The following is a 15,991-nucleotide window of genomic DNA, read 5'->3' on the forward strand; positions in this document are numbered from 1 at the left end:
TTTTTACTAATGAAAGTGATGTTTATAATAATTTCGACAAATTGAAAAAGCTAAATTTAAATACTTTTTCACAAAATTCTCATCCGAACTTGTTACAGTCACAAGCCACAAAATATTTATTAAGTTTGAAAAGAGGTATAATTTCCATGATTTCACAGAGAAGTTGTCAAACGTCTCTCAACAAGCTTAAAAAATCAGTTCTGTGTGCCATAAAATTTCGTTTAAAAATACTCTAGATAATACATGAAAAAAGATCTGGCATCCCTGCGCCCAGCGGATCAGCCTCTGCCGTTAAGGAATGGTAGTTTATTTGTTTATTTAATTTTTTTTTGGAACTCTCCCCCGACTCGTAATTTGCATTTACCTGTCACATCTCGCGCTCGGTCTCCTCCACGACTCATTAAACACGCGGCGCGTGAGACGAGTGGTACACACTACTGCTAAGCAGATCGGTTTCGAATTACAAATATACATTTATGTTTCGCGCTTTTCCTGCGCCAGTTCGTCTGTACCCACGATTAATTTAATTTCGTCTCGCAGGAAATCGACGGTTTATCATTTCTCGGGCCCAAGCTTCCGCGCTGAAGGCTGAAATTTGACAGCTGGGTGTCATTGGTAATGGAATCCTCCACCGTTGGGAGTCGAAGCGAAGACCAGTGGCAGATTGATTGAATTTTTGTCCCACGAAGCATATCCGTTTCCCAAGTGGTCCCAATAAAAGCGCGCTCGTGTCCGCTGACAGACTCGACTTGACACGGATATAATTTGACTGGATTGACAGGTGGCCGTTCGCACTTTTGCTCGCGCGCCGTGGAGGAGGTGTTGAACCTTTCTCTTCTAAGGCTGCACTCTATGGTTTCCAATTCGGTCCAATTTCCGTGCTGACGCCGTGACCGATCCCGCGCCTGGCAACGATTAAATTTTATTATTTGCATTATCATTACACCACATTTCCTTCCGATGGTTCGTTTCCTTTATCTTTCCGGCCCGCGTCAATGTATACCGTTTTATTTCTCCCGGTCGAAGATTCTTGTTTTCCAAATGGGGGGAGTGAGAAAACACGAAAGATTTAATCAAAAAATTCTTCCCCCACGCCACCGCCACCGTCGATTGAGACGACTCCTACCATCATCGCGCGGCGTTCACCTTATTCTTCGCGTCGCGCCAGGAGACGATATTGTTTTATGATCTCATATAATACCAGCAAATGATTTGAATAAAGGCGAGTGAAGAGGAAAAAAAAGCCCGGAAAAATGTGATGTGGCCACGGGGAGGGAAATTGAAACATTTTTTTTTCTCCCACTGGATTATTACATTTTCTCGATATCATAATTTCGAACGAAAATTAGAATTTCGCCGAGCCGAAAAGTGTATCTAGTCGCCCGGGACGTGGGGGAAAAAAACAACACCGTCATCAATTTTTCTTTCCTAGCCCACAAAAAAATCGTGGGGTGTGGGGTATATAGCGCGCGCCCCTGGTGTCAGTGGTGATTATTTTTTATTTTTCCATCAAACAACCTCAACGACCGATTCCTTGCGATCGCAAGCACGCGGCGTGGTAAGGCGCGAGGAAAATTACTAGAAAATTTTAATTATTGTGTGTAAGCACTCGCGCCTCTTGGCGAGAGCGACAGAGGGGGTAGGGACGGGGATAATTTGCAATAAACCCGACACCACCCCCTCCTCCACTCGGGTCGACGGAGCGATTTTCCAACAGTCATTAATTGATTATCATCCAAGAGGGCCGGGTTCGACAAGTGGGGCTGAAAAAACGGGTCGGCAGAAGAAAAAATTTTCTAATCATTCAGCCTACTTCGTATGACAGTGCAGCACGACGCACAGGGTTGGTTAGGGGGGTGAAAATTGAAACAAATGGGTAGAAAATACAATGTTCACAGTTTGAGGACGAGGGCGAGCACAGATCAGAGAGAATAAGGTCAACGCGCGTGAGTCTATTAATAACATGCCATCAGTCAGTCAACCGACGAAGCGCAGGGGTGGGGGGTCGCACTATGGACGATTTCCACAGGAGCAAGCGGACAAAAATGCTTTCATCGTTTTTTCAACCCTTCTGGTATTTTTTTTTCTACTTGTTATGATCGAAACGAGTTGCTGATGATCATTTGTGACTATATCACGGTCAAATTTTGATAATGGCGTGTATTTTTGTTGGTATAAAAGAGGAAATTGTACATGGATTTGTTCGAAATTCAGCCCCTCCCACTTCCAGTGCCTGCCATTCCATCTCTAATACGCTTTTGACCGATTCTGACCTCTAATGTGCAAGGAATATTATGTTAAGTTTGGTGAATATCGGCCAATTAGCTAGGCTTCTTTGAAAAAATGTTACACTTGCGAAAAAATTTGATTTTTGTTTTTGTTTTTTTTTATGTTATTTTCATATTGATTTATATTGTTTTATATTTTTTCTTAATAGCAGAGTGTTTTTGAATATCCAAAAATTAAAGATGCGTTTTTTTTTTTGTTTTTGAGTTATGGTTTTTCCGATGGTCGGACAAATCAATTGTTCCCTTTTTCCCAAAATTTTCTTTTTTTTAATTCATGACTACTGGAGCGATTTTTTTCGAAACCTCTCTAATTTATTGATATTTTATTTCCCCTCACTATATATTACTTATATTTCTTATTTATACTTATTTACTACACAAGTATTAGCTTTGTGGCACTCGGTCGTTTTTCCGGACAACTTATTTTTTATATAATAGTAAATCTCGACGTTTCATGCCATTTTAAGATATTCAGCATCATTTTTTTTATGAAAACCCCGATTTCATGTCCTACACCGCCCTCTCTTTCCCCCTCGAGCGATTTTTCGGTTTTCGTAAAAACACAAATAAATGAACACTAGTAAATGAAGTATTTTATCGTACAATTTAGATACAAATGTCGCAAGAAGTATGCTGACCAAACGTACCGTTTTAAACGGGACAGTACCGTTTTCCGACCATTTTGCATTGTCTCGTCTTTTTATCAATTTGTACCGTAATTTTAATGTGAAGAAAACCCAATTATATTTTTGTCATTTTATACAAAAAAAAAAAAAATGTTTTCGAATAAACATGCAACCGATTGTTGCAATCGATTGATATTGAAAGCTTCGCTGTGGAACTTTATGAATATATTCATATCAACACGGTTCGTGTAGAACAATCGAAGAGCTTTTGTGATTTTGTCGGTGAATATTATGCTAAACTGTTTGAGCACGGTAACACACAATTCTTTTCTTTTGGACATTCTATCTAGCGAGTTTTTTTTTGTATTTTTCATAGATCCACCTCTTTTTTTACATCATAAGAAATTATCTTGTTGTACTGTGTTATATATTTGGTAACTCATGCATCAAATCATGATCGCTTTTTATTAAAGATCAATCAATGACCTTTCAAATAATTATTGGCTTCGTTGAAAGAGACGATGTAACTGCTTCTGTAGTTGCTGCTTATTTTGATGAATTCATTAGAATACTTCAAAATAAAAGGGAAGAAATATTTTGACCACTGGATTGAAAAGTGTTCTTAAATGTCTAGATTATTCAGACTGAGACTGAATTTCTTGAAAAAGTGGAAAACTTTTAGGATAAACTGCGTTGGGGTACATTAAAAAATGAAGGCTAGTCTAGGAGAAGTACATTATAAACGAATTGTATTGAAGTCCATCCGTGAATTGACAAATATTCAAAGTTGTATTAGTAAAATATTCCTGTCCAATGAAGACATATTGTTTAATGAGTAGGCGATGTTTAAAGGAATTTAAAGTGATAATATTAAAAAGTGAATCTGTAATAGTTGCAAATCGTTGAATGCAAATAATTTCAAAAAAGAAAAAAAACTAGAATGTAAGAAATACGTGAAGCTTTCTGATCATATTTTGTGTCTGCCTGGTAGTACCGCACCAATTAGAAGGATTTCTTCTACGAAGCACAATATGTGCAGAACGAAAAAATCGGAAGCTGATTGTCGAACAGAATTTTATTCTGGAATATAAAAACGTTAATGACAAAATTTAACCACGCGATGCATCTCCTCCTGAAAAGCTCTTCACTATTTAAGTATTTCTTCAAAATACAAAACAAAAACGGTACATCTGAGGATGTTCAACTGTTTGGTTTAAACGGAAACATAAAAAATGGACTAATTTTTACGATTTTTCATTTTTGGTGGCAGTGTAATCTGCCATTTGGTGGTAAATCCTCATATGCATCGTCAATCGTACAGAAAAAAATTACCGCGTTATGCGTAAATTAACAGCAGCCATGGTGAAAACAGTCAAGCAACTACGCTCGATACTTTGCTCGAACTGCCAGCTCCACTCCGGAGCGAAGTTGGACATCGTGAGGCACTTCATGTCCGCCGATGTAGCAGAAACTGAAGACGAAAGACCGAGAGCAAGGTGGCCTCATCGTTCCGCGCCTTGGACAGGGACATTGTAGCAACCCGCCAGACGGTGAAGAAGTACCTGGTCAATGCATGCGGAAGCGTCAATCGAGGCCATGTCTAAGCAACAGACCCAGAAAGAGCCACTGGTGAAACACATCTTTCGTGGTCATTATGGTGATCCACTATTTACTTGACGCTGGACGGCAACGACTGATGAGGGACCTTGAATTTTAAGTCACCCACCAAGGAGGTAAGCGATGACGCCAAGTAAATCTCCCACACTAAGTTCTCGAAGAAGGTCCTTCTATGGCTGACGAAGATAAATTACCTAATGCCTAAACGAAGAAGCAGCTGATCGCCGAGTCCTTGAGCTGAAGAACCTGCCGATATCTATTGTTTATAGGCTATGACTAAGGTTCTGATCAATAGCAGTAAGGTAAACGTAGGATTTAAGAAAAAAAATGTTCCATAGAATTGTCTTTTTTAGTTTTTTGCCACCGCCATCCGATATTAGTCCATTTTTTTTAATTCATAGTTTGATCTAGGTTTTGTTCACTCAATAAAATTCTTCAGAACGTATCATGTATTTTTTTTTGTTTGAACTATTTAATCAGCCTAGCAGAAAGTCCTGTATGAAAAATTTTGGGGTCGGAGAAGATTATTATGATAGTACAAGACCCCTCCCCCCCTCTCTGAGGGGTGAGGGCTGCCATACAAATATAAACATTTATGCAGAACTCGGGAACTAATCAAGCAAATGGAACTAAATTGGACATATGTGGGTTTTAGGGGACAATAAAAGTTCATATGGTGATTGGACACTTCTTCCACTTTCAAAATGGAGGGAGCGTGGTTTGCATAACTCAAGAACTAATCTAGTAAACGGAGCCAAATTTGGCATGTGAAGGTTTTAGGGGGCATGAAATGTTTCAATTATGGTTCGACACTCCTCCCCGCTCTCTGAAGGGGGGCAGTCATACAAATGAAACTCAAATTTTTGCATAACTCAAGAACTAATCAAACAAATGGACCCAAAATTGGAATGTGTAGATTTTACAGTACAATAAATATTTCTATGATCATATGGTCTGATCACGAACGTCACTAAACGGTGAAAACGGAATGAATTGTATGCAATTTGTATGCACTACATATTGTCTTTACCGTGAAGTGATATTCGTGATCAGACCCTATGACACTCCTCCCTTCGTTGGAAGGGGAAGGTGATCCCATAAAAATATCATACATATTCAACCAACCAAACATGACCAATCAAAAAAGGGGGAAAACACTGAATGAGAAGGGAACAATGCGGAAAATTGAATTCGCATGTGTTCTACAATTACATCGTGATAAACGTAGTTAGTCCATATAATGTTTGATGTCTATATAAATAAAAATGGACCGCCAAATATGTTGATAAACGCAAAACTCGAGAAAAGAATCGTTCGATTTGAGCTGTCTTTATTTTATTATATTTTTATATCAAACATGTATCCCAGGAGTGATTGAATAATCTTGAACGATATATTGACGAGTTATGGTAGCAGCACTAGAAAACTTATAGTAAAAGGAAATTGTAAAAGGGTCAATTAGAACGTTGAAGGTTCGTTTATTAAGAAAACGTGAATATTTGAAAGTATTCATAACAAAATTTCCTTCTGGGCGGGACGAAGTTTGCCGTTTTAATAAGTTGGTCGTAAAGTGTCATAGATGACAAGTTTCAACCATATCAAAAAGAAAAAAAACTGAAAAAGGGTAAAAAACCTTTATCATCATGTACAATTGTTGAAAATATTTTTGGTTTTGTATATTTCCTAAAGGCACTAATTTTTCAAATCGCTCTAAATCATACAGACGCTGGTCGTCACATCATTTTTCTTCAGAACTTGTTAGTATATACCTAAAACTTTGAACAAAAAAACACAGGACCCGACCGACGGGAGCTCTGGGAGTATAAAGATGCCAAGCAACAAAGTTGAAATTACGATTATTCTTCTTTTTCTAATGTTTTATATTCTTATTTTCACTTATAAAGTCACTTAACCACGAGCTTTTCGGAAAGCCTAATTAATAACGTTTATAATAGTGTAATGTACTTATAAGTTACTCTGTTGTTATGATCAAACCTTTTTTTTAGAATTCGCTTTTTCTCGAAAAAAAAATGCAATTTTTGCATTGCAAGTTTTGTCTCATATTCCGAACAGTCTCCAATTCCGAACACTTCATTTTTAAATATAAATTTACTAAACTTTCATGTTATAAATCATTGAATAATGAAAACACAGACATTCTTTGAGTTATAGACTTCATTTTGACATCATCTACAGGTATCAATACAACCTATAATTTATAATATTAGACATTTGCAAAAAATGTGACAGTCAAAACCAATGATAAAATGTTTGCGTTAGCAAATCCCGTAAAAAACAAGAATCGTTCATTTTTCAGTTTTTGTAGTTGTTTCAACTGTTTCGATTGATGTTTTCATGTTAAGTGTTAGAAAATGTAAGAACCTACAATAACTAGGTGAAAAAAATGATATTTTATGCAGAAATATCCATTAAAATTAATATTGAAGTAGTGTCCGGAATATGAATCAAACTTCTACCCATGATTCAAATTCCGAACACTCCATTTTGAAATGTAAATTTGCTGAACTTTAATGTTATATATTTGATATATTTGATAATTGAATAATGAAATTCTATGGGTTATAGCCTTTTAACATCATTTACAGGTATCGATACAGTCTATAATTTATAATATTGAGCATTTGCAAAAAAGCGACAGTCAAAACCAAGGATTAAATTTTGACGTTAGCAAATTCCTTAAAAAACAAGCATCGTTAATTTTTCACTTTAAGTAGTTTTTTCAAGTATTTTGTTTGTTTTTTTTATGGTAAGTAAGAGAATCTGCACGAATCTACAATAAATGGATGAAAAAACGATATTTTATGCAGAAATCTTCATTAAAATTAGTGTTCGGAATATGAATCAAGCTTCTACGCATGATTTAAATTGCGAACACTCAATTTTTCAATGTGAATTTACTGAACTTTCATGTTATAAATAATTTAATAATCAAAACCTTGACATTCTTTTGGCCATAGACTTCATTTTAACATCATTTACAGGTATCCACATAATTACGAAAGCAAAATCCAAATTTTTTTGCGAGTATAAAATTTTTCCAAAAAGGACTAGCTAATTGACTTCAATTTGATATATCGATCATGTGAATCGGTCCAGTAGTCCAAAAGTTATGATTTTTTTTAAGAAGTGCATCTTTGCCGTTCGGAATTTGTGACAAAAGTGATTAAATATATTTTCAGTTTTTCACCATGAACATTTATTTGTAAATAAATTTTATTGTATTCAAGTTAAAAAGAAGGCTCTATTGTATCGAAAAATCAATTTACCTTCGCGAAAGAGTACCATTTTGAGTAATGAGACACTGTTTAATGACCATCAAAGCTTAAGTGTTCGGAATTTGAGACAAAACGGTAGTACTTGCTACAGTCCTGAAATTTTCAACCTTCCATGGTTAAAGTGTCCACTTTCTATAGGAAATATAGAAAAATAGATCGGTGACAGTCACTTCTCCTATTTTTGTCCGCCTGAAAACCCATAGTGGGGTCGCATCTGACCCAGCCCTGAATAGCTCACTTCAGTGGCGCACAGTCATCATGTTACAGGAGCAATAACAACAAATAGGAAAAAAAAACGTGATAGACAGGATAATTATTCTCCGCTCGCTCGCTCTCTCTCGCTCAACATCGCTGGAAACCACTGGAGAAAGCGAAAGGTGGAGATGATATTTCGTCATTCCGCACCGGCGGAGAGCAGGACACGGCTATCGGTAATGGACGTGCGGCAGTTTCACGCTTTGGAATACTTAATGGCGCTGAGTTGTTATCAACACCGGTAATTAATTTATGATCGCTCCCTTATTTTTTCCACGCCACCCTCGGAAAAAGAGGAACAACGCTGGCCTGGATCCTTGCTGCTCATCATTTGCTCTGACGGGTCGGCGGAGTCGAATGACACGGCCCGCAGTGATAAAGGTTAAACGCCCAGGCGAATCGACCTGCCCGCTAATGATGGCCAACACGTGGCCACCGTGAAGGTGCAATACTCTCGAGACCGCCGTAATTACATTTTCGGTTTTGAGGCGTCAAATTCGATGTAACAGTGATTTCACGCACCCGCCGCGTCGATGGATCATCGGTTGTTTTTCTCCCACATCCTGCGTAGGGTACATCACGACAGGTGATAAATTTTGCGTTAGAGAATTAGATAACGACGGTGCACCGGTTGCGACCGTGAAAGCGCATAGAAATTTTTCGCTGACGCCGCAAACCGGAACGGCAAACAAAAAAACGGACCACTCCACTTCCACCGCCGAAAATGACGCCAACGACGACGAGGACAACGATGTCGGCACACGGCACGGGACGCCATCTATCGTTATTATTACTGTTATTATCATCAAACATGGGCTCGGAAAAATGTTTGCACCAAGGCCTACTAGTGCGGCTCTCGTGCGCCCTGTGTGTAAGAGTTTTTTTTTGGTTTCGCATCTTCACAGCTGATTCCTGACCGCAGCAGACCGCGTGTAAACAGGATAAAAATCGCCGTTGCTTCGGTCCGTCCGTGTGTTTGGATTTGCGAGGAGGACCGCTGGCGACCACACACGCGCGGACAGCGGTTTTCATTTTTTATTTAATGGGAAGTAAAGATAGGTACCAGCAAGTCACACAATGCACAACAGAGGAGTGGATAAATGTACCCGAGTGGATTAGTCATGCCCTGTGCGGGTTTGGTAGCACCCCGGGAAAGGGGGGGGGGTGTAATTTATTAGGTGGAGATCAGAAACATGACACAGCAGAACGCGAAGGATACTCCACCGAGCGAGCCAATCACTGCCAGCAGTTTGAGGAAGCTGAACATGGCCGTGGAGGGGAGGATCTTTGGTCGTTTGGGGTAGCTTTCGCGGGTTTCGGAGATCCAGCGGTGGTGCTGGGAGATGTCCGTTAGCTTGAGGAGACACGACGGTATGCTAGAGTTGCTAACGTCGGTACTGTTGCAGGACTCGGACATCGATGATACCAATCCGACGAGAGCGGTGCGATTGTTAGCAATTTGGATGAGCGGACTGCCGGTCGGCGTATCGCAGTGAGACTCGAGGAAAATTTTGTCCTGAGTGGAGTTGGAACGATTGGACGAGCAGCTGTCTTCGTGGAGAATGCGGACTCTTCGCATACCACCGGGTGTCTGCAACTGAGCCAAATCGGATGGTTTTTTCTCGGCCATGTCCGGAAGTTGTACTGCGTCAAGGGTGCCATTGATGGCAAGAGATTCATTGGTAAAAAGCTACAAATGGATCATATGAATACCGGAGAAGATGACGCTGGGAAACAACTCACCATCGCCAGATTTGCAGGGGATGATCCATTTCTTCCGGGTAAATAGTTTGGGTGAATAGCTACATTAGAGACCACTTTATCGGTTTCTGCGCCAGCTCCCGCGATGAGGAGCTCTGCTTTGTTATCCAACGGATACAAACAGGACGCTGCTGTCAGGACGTTGTGCTCATCTAGGATCGCACCACGACAGACCACGATTGGGATGATAGGGTTGTTGGATTTCTTCCATCGATGGAGAATTTTCACCACACGTGGGCAAGGTACTGAAAAAGCGCAGGTTAACAGGGCGACGACAACTGACAGCGCTAATATGCGTCTCATCTTCACAGAATGCATCGAAGACTAGATGTAATATTTGTTTCCTATAATGTTGATGTTAACACCGTGGCTTGACTATTTCGGAACTAGAAAAAGAAAATGACTTTTTTACTTCATCCGTTCTCTTTAATCAATTTCAATTTCGATTGTGTGTCTTCACTACACATACTGAAGCATCGATTATTCAATTTCGTTTTCGTTCTGCTACCGTTTCGTTTGAATTTGAAAACAAGCGCTTTCACTTAACGATTGAAAGTGCACTATTCATTATCATTTGAATGGGCTTTATATCTTTTTCAGCTTCACATGTGAAAGGACGATCACTTCTTTCAATTGAAAATTTCATTCGATTCCATTTCTCCAAACTGGATTTTCCCGCACCGTCTTTCAATAAAAATGGAATTAGAAGTGGCATTAAGGGGATATTAGTATCACAAACAGCACCGACAACTGATTACGCCTACTAGCATACTGCACATTCCTTTACGTTGTCATTTTCATTGGTTTCAGTGAATACGGTTCGAGCTCCAACGAAATTTTCATTTCAAATAAAACGCTTTCATTCGATAGAAACACTTCTCATTTTCATTTGAAGATTTGATAATTTCGTTTCGGTGTGAAGAATGAAAACAATGGAAGTGATGCGAAACGAGACTGTATTGAGCGTGAGGAGAGAGTAGCACTATTTTCAGTTTGCACGAGTTTGTAGAAAATTTAACGGCGATACGCTAATTATTGAGTGACGATGTGTCAATTTAAGTGAAAATGTATGGCCCTGGTTAACATTTTGTTGAGTTCTCACAGAAACTGTATCATATCACCGGATTTAATTTTGTAATTATTGTGGGTTTCATAAATTGATAATGAAAATGCAATGACAATTTATCTATTTCATATTTATCTATGGAAATTGAGCTCCGCTCCAGAGCTGTTCCTTTAGATCGTCCCATAGAAATGAGTGAAAAGGAGCCGCTCTTTTTGAGAAATTCGTCTAAATTGTAATCTAAATTACATAACCCAAACTGGTTTTCTGAGATCAGAACGAATGAAGATATTCTGAGTTAAAATCTTCCAAACACATTATTGCAATAAAAGAAGTATTCCTAACATAAACAATAAAAAGAAATATTATATTACAATTACCATAAAAATATGCGACATTTGCAGTTGAAAATTTCCTCGAGCTTCTACTGCACCCACACCAGCGTTGGAAGAAAATATACCTTTTGTTGTGTTAAGGTGTCAATTACACAAATAAAAGCACCTGTGTTTAGGAGTGTTAAAATGTCTGTATGTATGGAGCAGACTTCTCATTCATATTAAATATCAGCTTGGTATTGCACACCCATGAAAAAATCCCAAACGATGCCAAGCTGGGATTGAAGCAAGTCCGGCTGGGCTGTAAGGCTCTTCCACACTACCGCTAGTGCTGTCGCACCAATGCACGAGAATATTACATCAAATTTTGAAATGAAGTTGGATTTTCTTTTGTTTTTACTAAAAACGAGTGATAGAGAGAGTACTTTTACGTGAAACTCTTGATGCGTGCTTATTTGCAAAGTGTCTCTTATTTTGCTCTCCTTCATTGCTCTTATTTTGTATTTCTACGACATATTTATTATACACAAACTCGCCTCTCGCTTGAGTAAATGATGTACCAGTATGGGTGGAAAGAACGTTTAATGAAACTTTTGAACTCATGTAATGTAATGTATGAGAAAGTCAAAAAGTGTACTAAATATTTATTTTCGGTTCACTAGTTGGAACCAGTGTACACACACACACACACAACTTCAACCGGATATGTCATGTTATTTGTTGTTGACAAACCATTGGAAGTAGACGATATAATAGAGCTGATTAAAATGGAGAAAAAGGTTATAAAATTTTTCGCGACGATATGTTTCAATCTACGGAAAATTTCAACGCAATCGAAATGGTAATCTTCTTCAAGAACAATGACATGCAGGTGAGCATTAGTTCGAAAGAAGAAATAATTGATACGGATTGGCGAAGCGTGACATTGTTCAGGTTTAGGGAATACTGAACAATTGCTACACATTTTCAAACAATATATTAGGTCTGAAAAAGCTAATGAGTTGAATAACGAACGCTCAGAACATCTGCCCTTCTCACAACATCTGGCTCTCTCCGACATTCATCTGTTTCAAACGCTCAAAAAATTTATGCATCGAAAGTGTTTTTATGAAGAAGTTTTAGCAGCAATAAACGAGATTTTTTCAAAAATTAAAATTGGAAAATCTCTGGAAAAAGAGTATTGACCATGAGAGAAAATATGCCGAAGAATGAGATTATTTATTATATTATTTTAAAGTTTTACTAATGGAATACTGCAAAAAATAGTTTCAGTTAAAGAAACAAAAAATCAATTTGTATTGAAAAAAACACAGTGACGCAAAAAGTGTCCACTTCGAAAATCGATGTTTTCGATAAGTTTCCATCGGAAAATCCCTCGAGTGTTTTCGTTTTAACCTTCATGACATGCAAACGGCTCGACCTGGTACATTTCTACACGCAAACACATTTGATCCATTTGAAAAAAAAAGGATGGGTTTTATCTACCGTTGGCTATTTAATCATTTGTTTCTGTTGATTAAATTATTGATTGAATGAAGCAATTTCCGAAGCAAAACAAAACGGCGTAAATTCCAAAATCCGCGTAAAAATAAACCGGGTAATTTTCAAAATCGGTGTAAAAATATAAACAAATAGTGAATTATTAGTTTTAAATGTAACCCTTATTCTAACAACTGATCACCTGAATTTTTTTGCATGCTACAATCCTGCTATCTGTATCTTCTTTTATTTTTCAGCTACTAATCAGTGATACAATACTCAATTATTTCGCGAAAAGTCACATCAATTAACATATTGAATTTTACGAGGTTAATGCGTGTCGCGTAAAAAAAACGCGTAAATTTCGAAATCCCCGTAAAAAACCGCGTAAATTTCGAAATCCCCGTAAAAAAACCGCATATAAAAAAACCGTGTAAAAAGCAACTTCAGTGTATATAAAAATGGATTTCTGTCTGTCTGTTCTTATGGACTCGAAAACTACTGAATCGATCCACATGGAAATTGGTATGTAGGGGTTTTTGGGGTCGGGGCAGGTTCTTATGATAGTTCGAGACCTCTCCCCCTCTCTAAGGGAGGGCTGCCACACAAATGAACCACAAATTTCTGCATTTCTCGAAAATTAATGAAGCAAATGAAACGAAATTCGGCATGTGAAGGTTTTAGGGTACAAGAAATGATTCTACGGTGTTTAGATACTCCTCTCCCCCTCTCTTAGGGGAGCTGCCATACAAATGAAACAGAAGTTTCTGCATAACTTAAGAATTAAGAAAGAAAAAGGAACCAAATTTGGCATGAGGAAATTTTAGAGGGTAAGAAATGTTTTAATGGTGATTCGAAACTCCTCCCCTCTCTTTAAAGGGGGGCTGTTATACAAAAGAAACACAAATAGGGGGGGGGGGTGCCATACAAAATAAACAAAAATTTCTGCAAAACTCAAGAACTAATCAAGCAAATGGAATCAAATTTGTCATATGGAGGTTTTAGAGAGCACCATACGTTTCTATGGTGTTTCGACGCTTCTCCCTCCTCTCAAAGAGTGGGAGGTCACATCACTCGGGAAATAAGCAAGCAAAGAGAGGTTTGGCATAGGGAGGTTTTAAGGGGCAAGAAATGTTTTTATTGTGGTACGACACTCCATTCCTCTCTTTAAGGGGAGGCTGTCAAACAAATGAAACACTAATTTTTGCATATCCCGAGAACTAATCAAACTAAGGGGTAAGCACAAAACTCGAAGAAGCAATCATCATATTTGAGATGTCATAATTTTAGTATATTTTCTGTATCAAATATATATTCCATGTAAGGGAAAAACATGTTATTTGCAAGTGATTGAAAAATTCTTGAACGAGAATTGTGTCTGAAAATAATTTTATATTATAATGTCGAGTTTTGGTAGAGGTACTAGGAAATTTATAGTGAAAAGAAATTGTAAAGAGTCAATTAGAAGAACAATCAATCGAAAGTTCTGCGTTTGGACCAATGATGGTTCACTTAGCAAGAAAACGTGAATGTTTGAAGGTATTGATAACAAAAAAGACATTTTGGGCGGATCGAAGTTTGCTGGGTCAGCTAGTTCCACATTCACTTTGTATGTAAAGAGTTCGAACAAATTTCATAATGAAAAAATAACAAAAGAAACTACAGTGTGTTTACTTTTATTCATATTAAAGTCCTACCTTATCGAGAGAAATTCAAAGAATGATAAGGTGGTAACAGATGTAACGGATTATTTCACTAAAATTATTATTTTTCTATTACTAGAGCTGTACTTGGGGAACAAACATTGCAAGTTGCATATGGAGGGCTATATCGGAGACACGACCGCGATAGTTGAAGATATGATTTGGTTAGGCTATGTGTTGCTTGTTGAAGGATTCGATCAAAACTCAAATTGTCATTTAAAAGTAATTTGGGAGCTCTAAAATTGGTTGCTTGTCACCGATTTGTTCACTCAATCAGTGGCAAAACCGGTCGATTATGGAAGAAAGATTGTCATACATCGTTGGAAAGTTTGCATAACAAGAATTCGAAGTGCGATGAGATATGATGAAAACTGCCTTCCGTGGTCTTGAACAAATTTTCTGCTACTGTTTATGCTGACGAAAAGTATATATGAAGGTTGAATGAATAGTTCATTTTGTAATTTTATCAATTAGGTTGTAAAATATATGAAGTTCTTATTATGAATTATTTGTATTCCTGATATGTTCCCGAAAGACATAATTCTACGTCAAAAGACCGTGAAAGGTAACTTTCAACTGTATCGAAACTTGTTGCGGTTCTAAAAGCAGTTTCATCTTCTTCTTTTTGTCCTATTTGTTAACGGAGACTTTGAATAATTTGTTCCATTCATCACCGTCCAGCAGCTTGCTTGTATTGACTCGGTATCCGTCCTTGTTAGGGTATTACAACTTTCTATAGAGTAGCAACACATTATGAAGGGGTGTGCAAATCGATTTGTCCAAAAATCTCGTAAATCCATCGATAAATAACTGAGTAATAGAACTGAACGAAATCAAAACTCAATATTACGTCATCAGTATTTTACATATCGCGGTTTTATACTCTTTCATAAATTCGTGATGTGTAAAATAATGCATTTAAGAACAGTGCAATCATATCTTCTTTAAAAATTATTCCGAATCGCATATGTTATGTCTAAATGTGGAATCATCATCAGAATAATTTCGGCAAATATCGCAGCTCGATTAGGGAGAATGATCGTCCCAGAGCTTCTCAGCACGGGGACCGAAATTGCGTGGGTTCATAATTTACGGGGATCCACTTCATCAATTTTATTCATCCAAACAATGCACACGGCAGTTCTCCCGTGCGGGTCCCAGGAACAAAAGCTCCGAACGAATCCAATCTATATTCTCGAAAGGCTCATCAATAATGGACTTTCGAAATACCTTCTCCCCTCCTGCTCGGGGGGGAACACAATCGCACCATAAATCTCCTCCGCCAGGAATTGACAAAAATTCAAATGAAGCCCAATTGTGCGGCTCGGTGCGCCGCGACAATTCCCGGCGTGACAAAATTGATCGGACACCTACGCAATTGTGCGTCTCTCATCTCCGCGGCGTGCGCGCCGAATCTGATTCCAATTTTGCGGTCACACTTCCTTCCTTCCATGGCAGACAACAATCGCCTGTGAGACTCCCAACTTCGTCGCCAGTTATTTGCCCGTGAGTACTCTGCTGCTGCTGCATAATTATAATTTATTCACATGTGTGCGCGCGTTTCGGTG

General features: G+C 38.2%; 1 protein-coding gene across 4 annotated transcripts in view; it reads right to left on the reverse strand.

Moving 5' to 3' along the window:
- Positions 1–15,991, reverse strand: part of LOC129775354 (homeobox protein cut) — a 372,272-nt gene that overhangs the window by 215,664 nt on the left and 140,617 nt on the right. The window lies entirely within an intron of this gene.

The sequence above is a fragment of the Toxorhynchites rutilus genome, chromosome 3, assembly GCF_029784135.1.
Source record: "Toxorhynchites rutilus septentrionalis strain SRP chromosome 3, ASM2978413v1, whole genome shotgun sequence".
NCBI classification, from domain to species: domain Eukaryota; kingdom Metazoa; phylum Arthropoda; class Insecta; order Diptera; family Culicidae; genus Toxorhynchites; species Toxorhynchites rutilus.